At 45.0% G+C, this 20,574-nt stretch overlaps 2 protein-coding genes across 3 annotated transcripts in view; both read left to right on the forward strand.

The window, feature by feature from the left end:
• TXNRD2 (thioredoxin reductase 2) overlaps positions 1-4,877 on the forward strand; it is a 49,897-nt gene extending 45,020 nt beyond the window's left edge. Inside the window, exon 27 of the mRNA XM_032705641.1 lies at positions 3,956-4,877. The gene's annotated coding sequence lies outside the window, so the exon portion shown is untranslated. The remainder of the gene's footprint in view (positions 1-3,955) is intronic.
• A 2,500-nt stretch (positions 4,878-7,377) lies between these two features.
• Positions 7,378-20,574, forward strand: part of GNB1L (G protein subunit beta 1 like) — a 44,312-nt gene continuing 31,115 nt past the window's right edge. Inside the window, exon 1 of one of the 2 annotated variants that reach the window (XM_032705701.1) lies at positions 7,378-7,461. The gene's annotated coding sequence lies outside the window, so the exon portion shown is untranslated. Of the gene's footprint in view, positions 7,462-8,263; positions 8,383-20,574 lie in introns of those variants that run through there. The other variant, XM_032705702.1, reaches the window with a different exon arrangement.

Below are 20,574 nucleotides of genomic sequence, written 5' to 3' on the forward strand. Positions count from 1 at the left end.
ATATCCACAGATAGGTAGATAAAGTATAATTTATCATGTCAAAAACAAAAATGTTTTTAATTGGGCTGTTAATCATTTTGTAATTTTAACTAAAGAGATGGGGACTCTACTTTGTGTTCAGACATCACTAATATTTCATACAACATTAGCTGATCTTATTATAGCTTTAATAATAGTGTTTACCACTAACTGCCAAAATACGAAACGTGATTTCTGCTCTCATTAGCTGGAGCCTTTGCAGTTATAAAAGGATGCCCTTCCCTTCTATTTTTCTTCTTCTAGAAAGACCCAGAAGAAAAAAAACGGGGTTCAGCAGACTAATCAGCTGTAACAGTTTTTAAAATATGCTGATCTTTATGTTTGGTTAGCAGTACCCATACTAGTTACCAACAAACATGTTACAGAAATGATGATATTTTACTTTATTTTTTTCTTTTTTAGAATAAAGCGTATAAAGAGATTAGTGTAATGCAGCAGAAATTGGAAGCTTGGAGTTTTGGTTTCTAGCCACACCTGCGTTGTCTTGTGGGAAGCTGGGCAGATCATTTAATCCCTCCTAACTTGTTCTCCATGTCTGTTATGTAGGTATTAGATGGCTGCATCATCAGGTTGCTGTAGAGTATGGAGGTGTTGTAAGATTCATGTAAATTTGTAATAAAGATGGCAAACATCTGGATGGCTGGTGCAATAGCAGCCTCTCTGACAGCCACCTCTTTGAGGGAGGAAATGGGTAGTTTATGGCTGGACCTAAATCTTCCCTATATCATAACTGAGAATGTCCTCACAATGCTGCCTGACTTCAGGATCAGTGAGGAATCCTGAGCAGGAAAACCTCTCAGCACTGGAGTGCTGTGGCTGTCCACACGTCTGTTATTGCCATGAGCAGATGCCCTGTGTGGGACCAGATCTCTATTTTACCTATAAATTCTACATTAAAAAAAGGCCAGTCATGCTCAGAAAAGAAATGTTGTGACCCCTTTGCCTCAAACACACTGAAATTACTTCCCTGCTTCAGAAGTGTTTTGCAGAGGCAAATTAATCTCTGTTCCCCTTGACTTGGTTTCCCCTCTGAAAAGCTCTACCTGCCTTAAATGAAGACACAACCTCCAGAGGACCTGTCTGGGAGCAGAACGTGCACTCAAGGTGGTTTGGCCAGGGCAGATTTCACTTGCAGTGTTAGGGTGGATGTTTTTGGCTGTGGGTTTGATTTTATGTCCATAGCATCTCCCAGCAATGCATGGAATACAGAGAGGGACAGCACTGCCCTTCCTGTCATTGGATCTTTCCTGGGAGTGAGGGAAAGTTAGTGGTTTGAGTGGATTTTTTACAGGTCTATGGCAGGATTGAGGCTGTCTTCATACTGAGAAGCAGGGAGGAGAGGCTCTGGGGCTGGTTTGCCCGAGCATAAATAAATTGGAGGTGCACGAACATTCAAAAAATTCCCAGAGAGTCACGTTGCACAAGTTAATGGGCCTGGTGCCTTCACCTGTGCCAATTTTATGTGACTCTTAACTCTGGTGTTAAATAAAAACGAGGCTTGCTCTAATGACATCAACAGCCTTCAGTGCAGAAAGTATGCTGCTACTTTGATACAGATCCCCTTTTAAGGAGGACACAGTAGACAGCCAAGGCTTTTTTCCCATCTGCTGGGTGAGTGTAACGATCCCCTGCTCAGAAGTGTGGTCTCAACAACACTCCTCCGCTCTCAGCATCACACTGGATGATTTTATTAAGAACATGGTTATCTGGTGCCCCTGCTTTTGCCACCTCGATTTTACTCTCCCTCTCCATTACATGAAAGGATGGAAAAGGGGGACATGAGTTGGCTGGGGGACAGGAGAAAATAGCATGAGGAGGGGGTTAAAAGAACCAGCTGTTATGTGTGAGGTATCTGCTTTCTAATTGCTTCTGTTGGAATTCAGGGGGAAAAGGCACTGGCTTCAGTTAATTAATAAGGCAGGACTCACATAAACTCCAGCTGTGAGCACAGGACTGGTCTTTAAAGGATAAGCCCAGGAGGTGGGGCAGGGAGTTTGATTTCCTCACACTAAATCCCATCACATGCTGTTGGTAGTGTGTGTGTCCACTTAAGCCTTTTGGTTGGCCTGTCTGAACCAGACAGGAGGTGTCTGTTGCTGTCCACGTGCCTCACTCCAAGAAAAATGATCTGTCCTCAGAAATCAAAGATGTGAGGCTGTGTTTCAGGCTAGGGTGAAACTGCTGTGTTTTCACTCCAGTTTGGAATCCCTAAAAAGTGGGTATGTTTGGATCAAAGATTTTTGTTCAGAATTAACAAAAGCATGGGCTTTTGCAGCTGGACCCAGATACAGGTTTGCCCTTTGGCCCTCTTTTCTGTCAGAGGGTTTGGATTTGGCATCCTGTCGACATCTCTCTCTTCAAGGGTAGCACTGGTGGGGTGGTTGTGCAGCTGATGCCTCCAGACCATGTCCAAAGGCCATTTTACAGTGATCCCTTTGAGAGGAACAATGCACAGTTCATTTCTCTTTTTTTGAGAGGGGCTCAAAAAGATCAGGACTTTCCTGAGTTACAGACAATGCCCCTAAAACCCATATGAACATGCAAATGCCACAGTGTTTCCTAATTTGGTCCTGTTCCAGGTCTCACTGCCACAAGACATCCCCCACCACCAGTGCAAGGTCATTCTAGTCCGAGAACAGCTTGGGGTCTACGCTGAGACCAAAGTTTTCTTTCACTTCCCATGGGATGGCATCTCTGGGTTTCAAAGCTTGTTGTTTAAGTGTGTTATGTTAGGAAACAGTAGAATCAGAAAAAAAAAGGTGGATGTTCCTATGTAGTTAAGAGCCTGTTTTTCCTCAGTGGCTGTGGAGGGAAATGAGCTTCCTGCCTAAGGTGAGATGTCATTTGCTGGATGGAAGCCTTTGTGTCCCGGCTGCCCCGATCCCTTCGGTGCCACCGCTCAGGGCAGGTCTCTTCCAGGGTGATGGCTCTCCCTCCCTGGCCCTCTCCTGTCCTGGCACCATGCTCTTGCCTTGCATCAGCCCTGACACTCCTCAGCTGAGTGCTGGGGTCAGCACAAGGGAGGGGACATGGCCACGGGGCTGCAGATGGGTTGGGGAAGGAGGAGCACTCCTTTTGTCACAGAGAGCCCAGCTCACTGTGCCCTTCCTCAGGGAACCTCACAGCCCAAGCATCCCGGAGGATTCTGCTGTTTCACTGCCCCTGATTTCAGTGACAGCTCAGCCTGGTGTGGGACTAAACACCCAGGTACATGATTAGCCCCAGTCCCTTGAGCTGGACTTCCCACCCAGAGAGAAAAACAACCCTGGGGTGTTACAGCACGGTTCCAAGCGAGAGAGGTGGGGCCTCGCTTTGTAAAGCTCTAGAAACAGCAGCTCTTTGTCTCCTCCATGTCTCCTCACCCTGAACGTGTTGCAGTTTTCAGAGGTTGGTTTCAAAGTGCTGATTCACAGCCACCAGCCCTATTGTTTTATCTGAGGAGATTAGGGCTGAGAATGTTGCGGTTTTGTAGTGAAAAGACTCCATTGGAAATAGCAGCATAGCTGACATGAGACTGTTATTTATGCTCAAATAACCATCTCATTTAAAGATGAGGAGTCTCTTTTTTTTTCCTTTTCAAGTTTAGATCAATCATGTATGAAGACAAACTCCCACTCAGCCTCCCTTGGCCCCTAATATTTTCATTTTGTTCTTCTTCTGCTCATTATTTTATGATTTTGTCCTTGACTGGAACATTTCTCTCTTGTTCTTCCTTACATGCACCATTAAAGAGGGAAAAGACTTACATATAGAGCTCAAGACTTGTGTAGCTCTTCAGCCATAAATAATATTTTATACACATTCTAAGATTATTAAATTCTTCTAGTTAGCCTCCCTCTTTCTTTTACAGCTCATCTGATTAGAGGAGACATATTCTTTTGAAACTTAACTATTTCTGTTTCACTTTTGCAAGCAGACATGAGAAGACAGGACCTGGCTGTGTGCACTGCTGATCAGAACACTTGCCATAGGAATGCAGAAAAGCTTGCCTGCAAGAGAACTGATTGTTGGCATGGAAGAAAAGCCCTAAAATTCTGAGATGCAGTCGAGTTCCTGAATACAGGCAAGTCTACAATCAAAACTGAAATCTGTTTATCTGGGGAGATAAATGCTTTCAAAATACACTTTTCTGGAGAGGGCTGACAGGCACAAAACCAATGAAAGGAATGCTCTGGTATTAGGACAAAGTTCTGCTCAGGCAGTAACTGATGTTGGACAGCTGTAGGAACTGACCCACTGGGTGCTTTGCACCCCGTAACTCCATACCCAGCTTCTTTTGATACCAGGCTCGGGCTTCAGCTTTTCCCTACAAATGCAGCCAAAGCAGCTGCTGCACTTTGCAGAGATCCTGAGACTGTAGTGCTGAGCTGCTCTTCCTTCTGCTTGCTGGGATCTGCTCAGCTCAGGCAGTTCCTCGGGGGAACGGCCAGTGAGTCAGGCCCTGTTGGGGTTACAAAGTGTGGAGAGCACAGAGAGGAGAAATAGCACCACCAAAGTGACTGGGAAGTGCTGAAAAGCCTCACAGTAGACAGCCTACACAATGAAATGATCTCCTCCAATTAGCCCATGGTCATCAGTAAGGCAAATCCTCTGCCTCCTGGGCCAGGCAGGGTGGTTTTAATGGTAGGCATAAATCTATTGGGGTTTTGTCCTCATGACCCAGCATATTCTGCCAGGGCAATGCAGACTCCAGAGAAGGAACAGAATTTATGTGTACAATAAAACAACAGAGTTTCAGTGATATCAGCTGTTTGACGAACTTTAATATACATTTGCTATAAAACAGGCAGCAATTACCAGAATGTGATACCCAAATAAAAATCCATGATCCATTTGCACGACAGATCTTCGATTTACTCACATTCATGTGAAAGAGACACATAAAAATGATATCCATGCTTAAAATCACTTAGGAGCAGCCTGAAAGACCCCACAGTTGCAAGTGATACTGCAGTGCTTAGTTAATACTCATGTTTCGATGGCTTTGCCTTCATGATTCTTCCAGTGGTTCCTTTATGTTTTCTGGGATTTTGCCAAACACCTGTGAATCAGTGCACAACAAATATTCCTCCCATTTAATTTAGCCTTGCACAGAAAGGCTATATTAGGCCTGATGCAGACCTAATCCCAAGCCTCTAAAGAGGTTTAAGGCACTCTGGTTTCACCTAATCCCGAAACCTAAACCAGAATCATTGAAAACCTTCACAGCACCACAGGAATGGGCAAATAAAGAGTTTCCACTATGAAATTATTAAAAGGACACAGTGTATCTTTTGGATTTAAGACCTAAAGCTTTGCCTAAGGAGCTTGGACTGTCCACAGTAAAAGTGTTTATTTTGAAGGTAGGAGGTTGAAAGGTTTATTTGACTAGAGGGCCGATTTCACCCCTCTCACCCAAAAAAAGAAAAGGGGTGACCCCCCAGAAGAGTGGCAAATGGGAAAGGGGAGGAAGAAGTGACAAGGCAGGGGCAGCCCAGCAAAGCAGCTGAAGAAAGCGAAGCCCAGGTTTCTGTTTAAGCCTCAGTCATGGTCCCTGTGAGAAAGAGCAAGAGCACAGCCCCTGGTGCACAGCTGGGCTCTTGGGTCCTGAAGTTCCTCACAGCAAACATGTAAGGAAAGAGTTATTTATGATGTAAGAAATACATTGCTGCTGTTCAAAATGGAGAATTTGCTCTTTTGAGATCTCTTACTGATGGGAGATAACATGTAAAAACGTGCTGCAATGGAACTTTCAATTACAAATTGCATCCAACTGTAATAAATTCGATCTTGCATTAATTCATGTTAAATTAATTGGATTCTGTCAATTCTGAATTCTGAATTCTGGTAACCACCTTATCTTACCCACACAACTCATTATCTTTGTGTTGGGAAAGGGGTATTTCATTTTCCAGGCGACTGTAGGGAATATTAACTGTACCATACTCTAATAAACATCCAGCTCCTAACAAATTAAAGACCTGAAGCACACTGCACATGTGGTTTCATTATGCACAGCAATTTATAGCAATGATCTCCTGCTCTCAATCTCTTAATTCAAATCATTTCAGCAAAACATGTAGGGAAACATGGGGCTGTATTTGTGCATTATACAATCCTGAAGGTATTTATCCGTCCTTAGGACATTCCTAATAATGAGAGGCATAACCTCCTCAGTGTGCTGAATGCCATGTAAAGCCCTTTAGAGCAGGGATTTAGGAATCCGTGTTCCTGCTGATGGGAAGTTTGATATGAGTAGAAAAGCAAGCTCCAGACTGACTTCCCAGACTCACAGAAAGTCTCCATGCCTTTGTCTGCACTGTGGTACTCTAGGTTTAATTCAGCTTTCAACGACTCTTTGCCTCCATAGGCAAAAATTATAGGAAAACTGAAAAGCATTAATTTTTCAGAGGTACCAAGCCTTCTAGCTGGAATTGTAGCAGGACAGCCTTCTGAGAAAATACTGAAATGACAAGAGCTTTTAACTCCTAGACAGGTGACAAAAGCAAAGGATGGTTTATTTGCTTTCCTTGAGCAAGTCGTGGTGTAGCTGGGGAGCAACAGGGGCCTCTTAAGGGGGAAGAGTGTGTGTTGTGTACGTGCCTACACTGCCTTCCCATCGGCTCAGGGGGATGGTGGGACATCAGCAGGGTCAGTCCCAATCCCACATCTCCGCATTTTTGTCCCAGCAATACGTACAGGGTTATTTAACTGGTGCCTGATCTAGTTCAATTATTTCACCTACCCAGTAACTTCCATTGGGAATCATTTCAGGAGGCAACTTCTTTATTTGCCTAAAGACGCTCTCCTGCAGGACAGCACCTGGAAGACTTTGTGTGGCTGTGTGGCACTTGGGAATACTTGGGTCTTTATGGCAGAATAAACCCAGGCTGGCAGCGGAAGAGGCCAATGAATTCAGCAGTGCGGCAACCCCGCGCTCAGCAGAACTCCTGGCAACGGATGCGGTGCAGGGTGAGAGAGCCCCAAGCACAGCCCCGGGTGGGAGAGAGCCCAAAGCACCCCCAGCAGCTGCGGGGAGTCCCCCGCGTCACAGCCGGACCGAACCGCTCGATGGCACCGGCCCAGCCGGCTCACAGCTTGTCCTCCGCGTGTCCCGGGTCGTGCCCAGCCCCGCGGAGCGGGGACGCGCTCGGTGAAGGCGGGGCCCTCCCGATTACCGAGCGAGGCCCCTCGTAGGACCCCGCGGCTGCGCTGCCTCTCCGTGCCGCCGCCGGCACCGCGAGGCCCCTGAGCAGCCCCGGGACCCCCTGGCCGGGACACCCTGAGCGGGATCCCCACACCGGCCTCGGTCCGGCCGGGCCCACAAAGCGCATGCGCGCCTCCCGCCGGCCCCGTGACGTCACGCGCGCGGCTCGACGTCCGCCTGGTTCCCGCGGGGATCGCCGAATCATCGCTGCACCGCTCCCGCCCCGCCGGCGCTCGGTGAGCGGGTGGGGGGGAGGTGGGGTGCGGAGGGACGGACCAGGCTGCGCCATCACCGCCGCGGGGAACCCCCCGCTCGGCCGCGGGGCCGGGACGGCTGCGCTGTCACTGCCGCTGCGCCGCCTCACAGGCCAGAGGGGCCGGTGGCGCTGTGCGCACGCGCGGGGCGTCGCCACGGCAACGGGGGCAGCGTCACACCCCACACCCCCCGCGCGGCCCCTCAGAGCTCCTCATGGCCCCGCAGAGCCCTCATGGCCTTTCAGAGCCCTCAGAGCCCCTCATGGCCCCTCAGAACCCTCATGGCCCTTCAGAGCCCTCATGGCCTTTCAGAGCCCTCAGAGCCCCTCATGGCCCCTCAGAGCCCTCATGGTCCTGCAGAGCCCTCAGAGCCCCTCATGGCCCCTCAGAGCCCTCATGGCCCTTCAGAGCCCTCAGAGCCCCTCCTGGCCCCTCAGAGCCCCTCCTGGCCCCTCAGAGCCCTCATGGTCCTGCAGAACCCTCAGAGCCCTCATGGCCTCTCAGAGCCCTCATGGCCCCTCAGAGTCCCTCATGGCCCCTCAGAGCCCTCATGGCCCCTCATGGTCCTGCAGAGCCCTCAGAGCCCCTCATGGTCCTGCAGAGCCCTCATGGCCCCTTAGAGCCCCTCATGGCCCCTCATGGTCCTGCAGAGCCCTCAGAGCCCTCCTGGCCCGCGCGCGGGCTCTGCCCAGGTGTGCCCAGGTGAGGGCGGCTCGCGCGCTGTCGCCCCCTGGCGGCACAGGTAGGGCCGGCACAGGCAGGGCCCGCACCGCGCTGCCGTGCTTGTCTTCCCCGCTTTTGTGTGAAAGTAAGGACGTGCCTCGTACAGCTCCTTTAAATGCCGATTTAGGGTAGGAAATAATCCAGTTTCAGATTCAGCAGCTTCGTTTTGAAACGAACAAGGTAAAAAGCAGGCATGGGGTGTGCTCTGGAAAAAACAGGCGACACAAGGTAGAAATCTGTGTGTGACTTCTCTGGGAATTGTTTTGAGGAGCGTTTCTCCACACTTTTTAGCACACTCTCTTTGTGACCCGTCATTCTTCCGAAGCTCCTTCCATTAACCCCCAGTTTTAGTAGCATTTCTGTGAGGCTTTTAGAGAGGGCTCCATGACTGGGAAGCCTTTCATTAATAATTTGTCTTGTCTGCATGAAGGACAGGGCGTACAAAGATTTTTTAAAATTTTATTTTAAACTAAATTACTACATTTTAAAAAACCATACCAGAGTAACTTCTTGTTTTTTTATGATTTCTATTAACATTTTTATTGCTTTTACAGGTAAACTAGTTTTTTCTTGTTTCAAAAATATCCTGCAATCAGGAAATCTAACTCTGTTTGTTCTGGCTTGGGTATGTCATTATCAGTTATAAAGATTGTGCAGATGGAAATTATGTTGGTGCATGCATTGGAAGAGATGCCAGGTTCTAATGTCAGATAGATTGTCTGATTTTGGTTAATTGGTGTGGAGACTTATTTTTAAGCATTAGAATGACAGTGTTGGAATTGTAAGGTGTTGGGGAGCAGACCTGTTGCCTAACTATGTTACACCTTTTCTGACCCTTTTGACCATTTTGCAATACTGTGGGTTTCTTTTTGCAAAGAAATGCTGAACTACTGACCCATCTATGTTCTTACATTGTAAAGAAACACCTTTTTTTGGCCCTGTATCATGTAGTACATGAGCTGTGTTATGCTTTGTGTTTGTATACATTTTATTTTTAATTTGAGTTCTATTTCTCTGCAATAACAATGTCCTGTTTCACTGGATCAGTAATAACTGTCAACCAGTCAGTGCTAATTAGCTCATACAGGAGACTTAACACTGAAGATTCTGACTTTTCAAAATTATATTCTATGAAACACTGTCTTCATTGGGGAAAATAGCTACTATTGTTGCTCCTCTGTAATAAATTGCTTTGTTGCAGCTGTGTTGGACTATGGATGTGTGGTAGTGAGATTTCTGAGGCTGTGAAGACAAACTTAGTAATGATTTAAAAAAAAAGGCTGATCTTGTCTTTTTGGAGTTCTCCTTTGAGTTGTAATGCTGATGCTTTACTCTTGTCCAAACTCAGAATCTCAGCACACTATTACATGTTTGTGTGCGTGTCTTTACAAAGGACAGAGGAAGTTTCATGGCACTAACAGTGTTTTGGTCCCCAGAATATCTGTGTGGATGGATTTATACTCTCTTGGTAGGAATGCACTTTAACTGCACTAGAATATACTTGGTAGTACAAATGAGGGGTTTCAAATTAGGAATGGCTTGAAAACGACTTCAGCTACTGGGATTTTATTTTCCAAATTACTGGTCTCCGTGGAGCAGTGCAAGTGATCACAAAACGATGAGAAAGAAACAAATCTACAAAAAAACCTGCACAATTTTTGCCCAAGCAAGCCAGCTTCCTTTTGAGCTCTGTGCTGGCACAGTTTATGATTAAAAGTGCATTTTTTTTTTCTGTTCATAAGCAATAAAAATAATTTCACAACTGTAATGAACACACTTCCTGTGGTACATTTTAATTATATGCAGCTAATGATGGCGTAGCTCGTCATTGCAGAGATTGTCTCAGTGGCATTTATGGCTCGGTGTAAACGCTCGTATATCACAGGCTGGTTTGAAAGAACCGAAGCTTTGAGAGATGTCAGGTTTGCAGGGAAGTGACTCATCAACAAGAGGGGTGAGAGAGCAAGGGTAGAGTGTGGAGCATGTTCAGGCTACAGATATTGGAGTCAACAGATTGACTTAAAGAAGAGGTGTTACTGGTGTCATTTACAAAACCATATCTTAGCCTTGAAACTTTCCAGACCACTCAACTGGGGAACCCAGGCTGTGTCATGATGCAGAAGTGTTTAATGAATCGGTGTCTTCTGCACCTCAAAAGTGAAAGTTATAGGGGAAATCACCTTTTTTGTAAAGGGATTTACCAGCGCAGGTCCTCAGAACTGTAACATCATACTGTGAGCAAATTAGAGTCATAGGAGCTAAAAATCTTCTAGTCAGCAAATTTTCTCTTTCATGATTTATTTTTAAAGGTCAGAAGGTGACTGTTACAGTCAAAAAATAGTTATTTGTACAGGAAAACCGTCCCAGATGAGGTGCAACCCTGTCCTAAACCTCTGAATCTGCAGCCTAGGTTTCCCAGAGCTGCTGGGTGTAAGGTAAAGCTGAGCTAGAACTATTTGAAAAGAAACATAGACTTATGTTTAGCTTTTCTTTTTGTTTTAGTTATTCTATAGTTTTTTCAGTAGATGCTAAATTTATTTGATTTAGGGGAGAGAAGGATTTTGCTTTAAAACATACCAGATAGGAATCTTAGGACAGATTTTTGCACTCAAACAGCTGGAGCAGCTGTAGATTCCCCACTGAAATGAAAATGCAACAATTCAAGATTTAGAAAGGCAAAAAGTGTGACCAGAGCATTAAATAGAAGGGCCATATGATACCAAAATTAAGCTCTGTGTTTATTATAAAGAAAATCCTTGTTGTAGAAGGGAAAAAAATGAACTTGTTCCACCACTTTCTTTTTTCCTCAGGAGAAAACACAGAATATATCCTAGGTAATAAATCTGTTTTATGGCTCACATGAGAAAGGGTGGAGAAACTCCCATTATTTTCTTCCCAGAAATTGAAACACACATGAGCTAACATGGGAGACACTGGGGTTTTCATCCAACCAACACACAGCTGGCTTCTGCTTTTATTATTTTCCTAAGCCTAATAATTTTTCATTTGATTAGCTGGTGGCTGACAAAACTATCACTTGCACAGTGTTTTGTATATTTAGTAGAGTAGGTGTGATGCGAAAACGATATTGTAATGCTTACCCAGAAGCATAGCACAACCTGTTCAGTTGATGGGAAATTTCTGCTTGCCTCTCCTTGAAGAGCAGGTTTCTATCATCAGGGTTTGAGTTTGTATATCAAGAAAGGAAATTCTGGACAGCTAGAAACAGAGAATTGTTTCTTAACTCACATTAAGGAATTGCATGATGCTCTGCACATGAATAAACTGTCAGGTATCAGTTGGCAGCCCACAGTGCCAGTTTTACCATGAGAAAGTGGTGAGACTGTTTGAGAGAAAAAAAGTCCTAGTCGGTGTTAGGAGGTGGGAGAAGTAGAGCTGCAAACAAGATGCATCAAGGATTTTAACTCACACAGCGTGAGTTGTGGAGAGACCCACGGACACACGTAATGTGAAAAAATCAACAGCCACCCAGACAATAAGACAGAGTGATAAAGTGGGCACATCCATAAATGTGGGAGGATTGGAGCTGTCTAGGAATGAGGTTGCTCAGAGCCATGTCTGTGCAGACCCCTGTAAAGCCATGGCTTCTCACTTTGAAATCAGGAGGGAGAGTGGCCCGTCACAGAACTCCTCTGTGTGCCTCCTGTAGAATAAAGAAAACATATTCCAGAACCCAGTATCCTGTTTTGCACTGAGCATTAATACCAGGGACAAAGCAGGGTGATTTCTGTTGTGTTGACTGCTGGTGTTTGAAGTGCTAAACTGTGTTGCTGTCTTTGTGTTCTGGCAAAGCAATACTAACACCTTCCCTAAGTAAGCAGCAGGGGAAGAAGAATGCAGTTTTATCCCAGATTGGTGGATCTGTATCATCCAAGTGTTTAGTATGTTATTACTGTTATTTTAAAAAATTCCAAAACAACTTGACGTGTTTTGGGGGCAGGAGAGAATGTGGGCTATCTGCTTCCACTCAAATATTGTGTGATGACTTTAATTTGTAGTCATTTATAAATGGTAGATATTCAAAACCACATAAGAAATTTCTAAGTAAAATTACTTTGAAGCTACAGGTTCATTGCATAGCCAAACCTCTACTTTTTATGTCCTTTCATCCAGGGCTGGCTGGAGAAGGAATGATTTTGTAAGGACTAGTAAAATCTCTGTCCTATGTATCTACATCCTGACCTCGCTCCATTACACTCACTAAATAATTGTTGGCAAGTTCAAGCTCTGTAACTAGAAGGTTATGACTTTGCTAAATGCCATGAGCCAATGTATTTTTGTGGATAAGGAAAATTAATGGAAAAACATGAGACTGCTGGAGTGGCAGTAGATCATCACGGGAACTCTCTTTTGGTCATATCTCTCTCAGAGGCTTTCTGCTGCTGGGGATCAGAATACCTGGGCTGTGGGGCTGTTCCCTGGGACGTGGAAGTGTGTGATGCTGTGTCAGAGAGGGCTGGTCCCCACTGGGTCTTGCCCATTGCGAAGGCCCAGGTAACAGTCTCTCCAAAGGAGGTTCTACCAGTGCAGCCACCTTCCCTGTCTGCCTCCTCTGTCCTCAGTCTGCCGTGGCAGAATTTGCATCTCTGGCCTGCTGCTATTTAGCTGTTTGCTCTGATAGATTTTCTCTTCTGTGATGGGTCTGTTTGACCTTCCGAAGCTGTACTTTGAATTCTTGCCCCTGTGTTAGACCCTTTGATTGTTCTGTTCTCTGACGTTCCGAGCTGGGTGAACAGGTCCCTGGGGCCTGTTCCTGGCACACAGCCGGGGCTGCTGCTGCTCGGGAAAGGCCCTTGGAGCAGGAGTGGCTTCCCTGGTGGCACAGCCCTGTCCTGCAGCACAGCACCGGGGCTTGTTTTTGGCACTCTGACCCCAGGTTCCAGGAGTTCCTCACCCAACTTGCAGGAGGTTTCAGGGAGGGAGAGAGCTCCTAGTGCTGTGCCCCAGGAAGGGGTGATGCTCAGTGTGAGCTGCAGCAGGGTCTCCAGCCTGGCACAGTTATTTGTGCTCTGTGTGTGAGATTTGCCAGGTCTGCCGTGGGTAACACTGACCTTATGGAACCAGGCTCTCAAATCTGAGAGGGACTGGGAACATGTGAATCAGGCAGGACTTTTTACGTCTTTTTTTCTAGTTGTGTGTTTAGGCCTCCATCATTTCCCTTCGACAATTGAGGGTGTTGGTTGCTTCCTCCCGTGTTTGTGTAAGAAAAGCTTTTTATAGTCCGTTTTTCCAGTTGACCTGTGTACTTCCTCCATTGTAGTGTAACACATCGTTCTTCCCACTCCCTCCCAGGCACTGGAGCTAGTGGAAGACCTGCAGGGTTGGTTTAGCTGCAATAAAAATGGAGCTGTGGCGTTGAGAATGGTCATTATTCCTGCTTTAAAATGTGTTCTTCGACAAGTTGTCTTTTGTTCTTGGTATGGGAGGAGCATGTAAGGAAGCAAGGAATAATCAACTGTATTTAGTTTAGAGAACATTCAATTTGAACTGGACGTTTCCAGCTCAGTTTTTGTTTAGCTGAAAATCTACCCAGAAAAACGAGTTTGTCAGAAACATGAATTGAAGCGGACTGCATTCTCTTTCTTGACACAAAAATTCTTAATGTGATGCCAAATATGAAGAATTTTTCAGTGTCGTCCATCCCAAACTTCTGCAAGGATTGCAGCTAAGGGGAAGGGAGTCTAGGAGCCCCTCATCCACCTGTTATTTTTCCCCGTAAGGATGAGTCTGGCACACTGACAGCACTTGAGCCTTGCAGATTTGGAGCTGTGCTGGAGGTCTTTCCTTTAAGTCACATCAGATACACCAAGAAGAAAGGAAAGTGAGGTGGCACGGCCACTTTGCCACCACTGGCTGGCAGAGTCCTGTCCCTGGGCAGGACAGTGTGTGCTGCATCCTGCTTAAGGACAGGGCAGCACCTGGTTGTTTCCTGGCTTCACTGCTGCATTGCTGGATGGTTTTATCAGCATTGGTCCAGGACTGTCACTTAGCCCTGAAATAGAATTAGTAATATTGCGGTCTTCCCCCCCATGACAGATAAATTATTGAGAATATCTACTGGGAATACCCTTTATTTCCAATGATTTGGATGATATTTCTCAAGAAAGGTTATGTTTTGAAACTATTTTTTCAATTAATTTCTTTTTTTATATATAATATTGCAGGGTTTTCCAACACTAATGAACACAGCCCAGGTCCTTCAGTGGAGAGGCATGTGCAGACATGGCCCCTGTGGGTTGAACTGTCTCACTGCTTTGCATCTCTACTAGTTTTAGTTTCTGTATGTGCCTTTGTTTTCCCCAGTGTCTAGTTTTAAGGTGCTGTGATAACTAACACAGTCAGGGCAGCAATTCCCTCTCTTCCCATGTACCAGCTCCGCTATAAGCTTGCAGAAAAAAGTGAATCTGGAAGGAAACAGCTTAATTGCAACACTGAGCCTGAGAATCCTCACACCTTAAATCTCACCATGGGATGTCTTAGGTCCTGACAGGTCACTCTTAAGCTCCTTTTGTGTTCTGTGATCTCTCTATGAAAATAATGTTTTAAAGGCATTTGCTTATTTTATTACTAAATATTTTATTACTTGTTTTATTACTAAATAATTGAAATCTGTACTTAGCATTTAATTATAGGGATTTTATATCATAAATATTGTATAGTGCCTGATGATGTAATTGGGCATTTTTATAATAGCCCCCCCTTTTTTAAAGTAAGGGGACAGTCTCTGAAATCCATGCCTTCATGCTCGTGCCCATTAAATGTGGTTGTCATTATCTAGTGCCGGCATATGTTCTTCCTGACTGGGATTGTCTTCTCTTTCATGCTGATGCTATCTCCATGCTAGATTATTCCTGGCCCTGGTAGCACCCCAGGGCAGGAGTGGGAAGTAAATGTGTCCCATATGGCTGCTTTAGACAGCAGTTTTGGGTGTGGGGAGATGGGAGAGACAAAGGTGGAGAGGCAGTGGGGTCTGCATGCCTGGTCCTTCCCTCTCTGTCATAGAAGTAGTAGGGCAAGCAGAGGGGGAGGAGGGCCATGGCTTTCTGTACTGTCAGGCTGGTTAGGAGTAACATGGGAGTACACTGCATGGGCCAGGAGTAACGTGGGAGTACACTGCATGGGCCAGGAGTAACGTGGGAGTACACTGCATGGGCCAGGAGTAACGTGGGAGTACACTGCATGGGCCAGGAGTAACGTGGGAGTACACTGCATGGGCCAGGAGTAACGTGGGAGTACACTGCATGGGCCAGGAGTATGGTGGGAGCAGCACCGGGCCAGGAGTAACGTGGGAGCAGCACCGGGCCAGGAGTAACGTGGGAGCAGCACCGGGCCAGGAGTAACGTGGGAGCAGCACCGGGCCAGGTGCCGTGTGCTCTCCGTGCCGGAGGCGGCAGCCGGGGAGGAACTGGCCTGAGTCAGCCGCTCCTCCTGGAGCACCTCCTGGGCTGCTGCTGCCACGGGCAGCCCAATGCAAGACTGAGCCTGAAGGCTCCAGCGAGCTGATTGCAAATATTTTGCAGAAGTCTTATTTTCTGGTAATTACTTTAATATGATTCAGTGTTTTCTCTTTTGTCTGATCTTGTTATGAGCCTTCTTCGCCCACTGTGGGAGCAGGGCGAGCGTTCCCATGCCACGTGCACCGTTCCTGCTGCCTTCACCTGGGTTTTCATGGCTGGGAGTAGGTGCCGTTTGAAGTGGGGTTGCTGGTTCATACAGCCAACCAACAGTGTGTCCTTTCAGAAAAATGCCTGATCCTGGACCCGTTCTCGTGAAGCCTTTGAAACTACTAAGCTGTGTCAGATAGTGAGGGTAGAGCAGTTTGTTCAACTGGGGTCTGGGATCTGTTTGCCAGTTCACATTTCTAGTGATTCCTGAAATTAGAGCTCCCGGGGAAACCCAGAACTTTGCTTCTGAGGCAAGTGGTGTGTATGAACTGAGTCCAAGGCACCCAGTGTTCAACAGATATATGAAGAATGGCAGGATTTAAGTTCCAGTGCATCACCAACAGTATTTACTGGAGACTGATAATAACAGTGAACAGACTCATTCCATTCCCAGATCTCAAGGGTTTTAAAAATCCAGCAGAACCAACAAAATGCCTAAAACCCAGCCTCTGAAATCCAGCCAAATTTTGTAAAGATTACGATGGTAGCTTCAAATAAATATAAATTGTGCTCTTTAAAGGTACAATTTATTTAAAAGGAATTATTTTGCCAAACCAATAACTAAACCAAGAAATAAAAGATTAAGAGATCTAATATTATAATGTTTAGAAAAAAACCTTTCTAATATTTTAATCCTTTTGCTTAACCACATGATTCACATTTAATCCTAGTTAGACTAATTAATACATACACATCTTTATAGAGACTGTACACTTCTCCTAAGCAATTGAGTGGCCTGTGTTACCACAGGTGGGGGGAGAGAGGTGTAGAGCAGAGTACAACTCACTTGCATAATCTCTTGCAAGTAATAGAAAAAAAATCTGTCTCACATTATACCTGCAAGAAATACATGGGTGCTCATAATTCATATTATCCCATAAAATTTAGAAGAGCATTCAGAGACTGCAAATGAAGGTAATTTATGTGTAAAACCTCATCCCTGAAGAATTTATTGCCATAGTAGGTATAATATACTTTGGCACAGACTTCTTCCCTGAAACTAGTACTTGCAGACTTGAAAAAGGAACATACCAAAGACCTTTCGGGTTAAACTGTAATCTTGTTTTATACAAAACGCAGTACTATGAAGACTTTTGGCTTTTGAGAGAGCTAAAATCAGTTGTTCAGTGAACGCTCCATGGCTGTTGTTGCTGTGTGTGAACATCTTCACTATGCAGTAATCTCTTTAAAATCAGTGATAGGTTAGTGGTGTTACCTTTGTGTAATTATTGATGTATGTAAGTATTTTGGACTTAGTGGGAACTGAGGAAACTGCAGAAGTGGGTTCATATAAAACATTTCAATTTGCAGTATCTAAAAATGAGTATGTGCTTTGCAGAGATTGTTTACAAGCCATGTCCTGAAGCCCAGATCTCATTTCTTCTTGCAAGGGCTGCACTGGGCTGCACTGGGAACATGGGCCCTTATCTTCCTCTCTGTACTTGTGCAGAACTGCCAGATACTGGCGTGCCCTGCAGGAGGAATCCAAACTATTGGGTGACAAGGATAGTCCTGTGCCAGGTGTATTAGCTGGAATTCTCTCTGTTGCAGGAAGAAGGAACTTTTCTCTTGAAGGTGACGTGATTTTTGAGGTAGTGAGGATTTATCCCATCAAGGATGGCACTTTGCTACTGTCGTGGTTTGAGATTACAGCTACTAAGGAAAACCTGATGGGGCTCATATCTGAAGCACTGTGTTCAGTTCTCTGCTTTTTGAGATGGATTAGGTGGAGTAAGAGATGGTGCAGAAAATGACAACTGAAACAACTTGGGGAAATGGAACAACTGTCATACGAGGAGAATTGAGAAGTCTGGTACTCCTTAGAGAAAAACAGATATTTATTTATCACTGATATTTACAAGATCAAGACAGTGATGAAAAAGCCAAACGTGAAACTGTTGCCCTCTAAATCCTGCAATGTAAGAATGAGAGGGCATTCAGTGAGAGAGTAGGAGATCAGGTTTATAAACAAAGAAAAGAAAATACTCCTTCATTCTCTGGAATTTCAGGTAGTAAATTTTTTGCCATGGGAGGCAGTGAAGGCAAGGATCTCAGCAGGTTCAGAAGGGCTCAGACAGTTCCATAGGCAGCAGCACTGCAAATGGACAGTGCAGTTACGTGCCCTGTGCCATCATTAACTCAGCAATTAGCTGTGAAGGTGTGGGGGGCACAGGGACTGCAGAAGTAGCCAGGCTTCTGTCTTTTCCCTAAACAGCCTCTCTCAGTAGCATGGCACTGTTGGAAATGGGGTGCCAGGCCTGAGGGACCCCATCAGCTGTCTGACCCTGCAGGGCATTTCTTTCTGCAGTACAGTACCATACAGTGTTTTACTTTGAAAGGTTTTTATTGTTACTGCACTAAATTCTCATAAGGATAATAAAGAAAAAAAATGGTAGCAAGGGTGTTAATACTGCATTGTTGATACCTGAAATATTAATGTATTTAAAGTCTGATCGACAGATAGTCAAATGCCTGCCTGTTGCTGTGCATGTCACTAACATGGCATTTATTTGGAAAACGTACAACTTGGAAAATGAATTTTAAGTTTGTATGTTTATTTTTCTTGGCAGTGAGTTTTAGTTATCTCAGAAGGGAAAAGCTATCCAGGTGCAGTGAAGCTGTATGGTGCCATGAGTGCTCCAGCAGGAAGGAATGCAGGACAAGTCTGCAGGACAAGTCTGCAGGGAGCTGGCTCAGAGCAGTTTCTCCACGCTCCAGTACTGTGTGCTACTGAGGTGTCTTTGTGCTCCTTCCAAATAGGCCACGTTGAGCCAATGGAACAGAGCAGGGACTTGGGGCCAACCACAGCCACGGATTAGGGGCTCACAGTTTGGGTCATGGTCCCTGTTCCAGGCACTGGGCTTTGGTGACACCACAGAGCTGGGGTGATGTCCCTGCAGGTTGGGGCATCCTCCCCAGGCACCCTGTTCCGTGTGCTCCCCACTCCTGATGGCCCAGTCAAACCCTAAGGCTTTAGGCTGCTGCTTCTGCTGTAACAGCTGGCTCTTTATTACATCTGGAGCATTTAGAGACCTGTGAACAGGTAAAAAGAATCACTATTTCACTTTAATATAGGACACGGGAAAGTTCTTTAAAATGTGTTTGAATTTTTTCTTGTAAAAAAAATTGTCTTCTATATGCTTTATTTTTTTTTGTAACATTAAGCATATCAACAAAAGCATTCTTTATTTTAATTAGAGAATGTGGGCTTTGCTCCCATGGAGGCTTTTGAATATTTGTGTAGCTCCCATGCTCTGTGCACGAGCTTTTAGCAGGGCCACTTCTACGAGCACAGAGCATACGAGTGCAGCTCGGGCTGGCTCACTGGGTGAGGGAACTGGTAGTGCTGGGCTGGTTTTGAGAAATCCAGCATAAACAAATGCTCACTCGTGGTCTCAGGTGTGCGACTGGGAAACACTTCTGGCTTTTAATCAAAAGAAATGGAGAGTTTGGTTCATAGCAATATCTTTTTTCCTCTTGTTTCAGTTAAATAAATGCTAACACAAAGGAAGAGCTTCAGACTGTCTGACTAAAGCCTCAGCTAACTGAGCTTTGGTTCCATGAGAGTTTGATGTCATCATCCTTTCTGTTTTCCACTTTTCTGGGGAAGTACTTCAGCTATATGGCAAAAATAAACAAAAGAAACCTTTTAAATCTTCACACCTAAATACATTAATGCATATTTTTAGTTACTATTTACTCCTTGCAAATTTATCTTGATCTGAAAAAAGTTTCACATGTATTGTTTTCTTAACAAAGATTTGACCTTCATCTTTATAGGCACGGTTTCACTATTCTTCCTATCAGCAATAAGTTCAAAGGAGCACTTCTAAGCATGCAGGCAAACCCCAGCTCTACTGTGGAAAATAGAAATGTGTGGTTTATATCACGGGAGTTTAGAGAACAATGCAAAGGTCAATTGTGTTGCTTGCTCTCCTGTCACATGATGTGGGTGTGTATATGAATGCATCCCTGGAATTCCACTGTGGGATCTGCATCTTTGAAGCTGATGCTAAAATTACTGCTGAGGCTCTTCCAAAGGCGGATACTGATGGAAGATTCAATGAAATCGAAGGTCGCCAGCCTGGGAGGCGTTGAAAGATACCTGGCTATGATACTATTTCTGATTTAATAATGCCAATGGGAGGCTAGCCCTTTGTAATAATTAGGACTAATTACTGAAGAGGTGTTGACAGATGGGCTAAGAGGAAACAAACTGCCTTTATCCAGTGGCTTAGAGTCAGATTACTAGTCTTGTGTTATCTGTTTCTCAGAAAGTAGAAGCTTCAATCATTCACTAAGTCTTCAAAGGGGAAAGGGATCCCAACAATATACAGGATTGGGATGAAGCTATGAAATACGTCTTTGACTCAAAATGGCTAAATTAATCTCCTTTCCGTAAATTATCATACTTCTAAAGTTTGGGTTACAGATGGAGAATCGGATTGTAGTACTGAAAAATATGTGAAATCAATATTGATGACTGTCCTGTCGCTGCTTCTGCTTGTGGATTGGTTCCTTGCTGTCAATTATATTAATATGAATTCTTTGATTCCCTCTTATGCCATTCTTGCTATCCAGCTGAAATGGAGACAAGGGAAGTGTTTAGTACTCTGTGTTCGGTGTTTGTTCTGCACAGGTGTCATATCTGATCAAAACACAGAAAATAGTCTGCCAAACTTAATTA

This window comes from Chiroxiphia lanceolata, chromosome 18, assembly GCF_009829145.1.
Source record: "Chiroxiphia lanceolata isolate bChiLan1 chromosome 18, bChiLan1.pri, whole genome shotgun sequence".
NCBI lineage: Eukaryota > Metazoa > Chordata > Aves > Passeriformes > Pipridae > Chiroxiphia > Chiroxiphia lanceolata.